This window comes from Alligator sinensis, unplaced genomic scaffold, assembly GCF_000455745.1.
Source record: "Alligator sinensis unplaced genomic scaffold, ASM45574v1 scaffold93_2, whole genome shotgun sequence".
NCBI lineage: Eukaryota > Metazoa > Chordata > Crocodylia > Alligatoridae > Alligator > Alligator sinensis.
In genome coordinates this window covers 1,617,865-1,620,127 of record NW_005841854.1, presented here as the reverse complement: position 1 = coordinate 1,620,127, position 2,263 = coordinate 1,617,865, and the positions used below count along the sequence as shown (strand labels likewise).

The window sequence follows — 2,263 nt, the reverse complement described above, 5'->3', positions numbered from 1 at the left end:
TGGAGAGCTTGCAATGCTGTCGCTGTGCAACTAGAGGTGGGGGAGCCGTGTGCACACATCTCTGATACTCTGCAGACTGCCTTAGTCTGCCTGGTGACAGATGGCAGCATTGCATTGGGCAGCCCTGATTGACTGTCCCAGTCTGCCCATGGTCAGCCTCTGTTTTCCCTGCAACACAACATGCAGATTGTGAAGAGGGCATATTCTGCTTCTTGCTGGAGCAGCAGAGTCCAGCAAGCAACACACAATCTCCTGTGTAGGGGGAAGGGGTGTTGATGGAGACTTCTCTTCTGAGGGAGGCTGTAGCATGTACCATTCACTCTCCCAGGAGAAACTCTCCTAGGAGTGATTTAACCTTGATTGCTTCCCTGTTGTTTTTCTCCTGGAGAAGCCATTTTTACTCTAGGAGAAACATCCTGAACATATGTAAACTCATGGTATCTCTTGGGAGACCAGCAACTCTCCAGGACAATGTCTTCAAGATTATTTCATATCATATTGCAAAATAATGTTCAAGGAATGTTCACACGAAAAGAATCAAGTATTTATAAAATTACTTACTTCGGACTTCTAGTAGGGAATTTTCAGGTATACTAGCTGCTCTTTTATGAGCACACCTAGCATCTGCAAAATAATCATTTCAGGTAAAATAGAAATACTTGTGGTATCTGTGGTACCTAACTTGCACATGTAATCCAGGTGAATTGAAATATTTAGTCAGATTTTCGCCTGCAATTAGGTGTAAGTAGTTAAACTTGTGTACTGGAGCAGGTTACCTAGCCAGATTGTGGAATCTGTATCCTTGGAGGTTTTTAAGACCCAGCTAGACAAAGCCTTGGCTGAGATGATATAGTTGGTACTGGTCCTGCTTTGAGCAGGGGGGGTGGACTCAGTGACACCCCTGAGGTCTCTTCCAACCCTCCTTTTTTATGATTCTCTGGTTCTATGATTTAGGAAACTTGCACCTTGCAGATTTGCACAGCTTAAAATCAATGTAGTGGTGGTCCACAGTGCTACTGAAAATGAGACACAAAAGGTGCAATAATATACCTTAACTCAAAGTGGGAATGAGGGTATTTTGGATACCGCTCCTTCCTCTTACCATCCACTCTGTACACTGTTAGGTACAGAGTATTGAGCTCAAGGCCCTGTGGTCTGACCCAGTATGGTATCTCTTATGTTCTCATGACACCCACTGTACTTCATCGAGCCTTAAAAGGAGGTCCCTAAATGGGAACACTACAGCTGGTTTCTTGTTTTTCTGTGATGGAGGAATTTTCTTCCTGGATAGATTTGGGAGTTTTAGGCCTCACAACAATGCTGCGGCCCTCTGGAGTGGATGTGAGGCTCTCGTTCTTGATGTGCAATGAATTTAATGGAAAGCAATATGAGCAACTTAACTATTAGATGTAAGAAGTAATGCACTGTAATTACGTAAAGCAAGGACATAAGCTTTTCTGTAGTCAATTTAATCAAAAAACAGTTGAATATTTGTAGTTGAGGCAGGCCTAAGAACCAGATAGCTTAGAAACCAGTCATTTCTTAGGATCATAGAATCATAGAAAATTAGAGTTGGAAGGGACTTCAGGGGGGTTATCTAGTCCCACCCACTGCTCAAAGCAAAACCGTCCCCAACTATAGCATGCCAGCCACAGCTTTGTTTACCCAGGTCTTAAAAACCTCTAAAGATGGAGATTCCACAACTTCTCTGGGTAACCTGTTCCAGTGCTTTACTCCTGTCCTTGTGAGACAGTTTCTCCAAATATCTAAGCTAAACTTCCCTTGATGCATCTTGAGCCAGTTGCTCCTTGTTCTGTTATCTTCCACCACTGAGAACAGTCTAGCTCCATCTTCTCTGGAACCACCCTTCAGGTAGTTGGGGGATTTAATAGCAGCCTTCCTCAGTCTTATCTTCTCCAGACTAAATCAGCCTCTCCTCATCAGTCATATTCCCCAGGCCTCTAACTATTTTGTTGCCCTCCACTGGACTCTCTCCAATTTGTCCACATCCTTTCTGTAGTGGGGAGGCCCAAAACTGGACACAGTACTCTAGATGTGGCCTCATCCGTGCCAAATAGAGGGAAAAAATCACTTCCCTTGATCTGTTGGCAACTCCTATTAAAGCAACCCAGTGTGCTGTTAGCCTTCTTCACAACAAGGGCACACTCCTCTCAAGATCGTTTGGTACCCAGTGTAACATCAAGTAAAATGGGAATTTTTATCATATAAGGTACCAAAAGGCTAGTGATTCCAATATTTGATG

The 2,263-nt window shown here is 43.6% G+C and overlaps 1 protein-coding gene across 1 annotated transcript in view; it reads left to right on the top strand.

The window, feature by feature from the left end:
* Window positions 1-2,263, top strand: part of GNG4 (G protein subunit gamma 4) — a 13,058-nt gene that overhangs the window by 4,162 nt on the left and 6,633 nt on the right. The gene's annotated exons all lie outside the window — the stretch shown is intronic.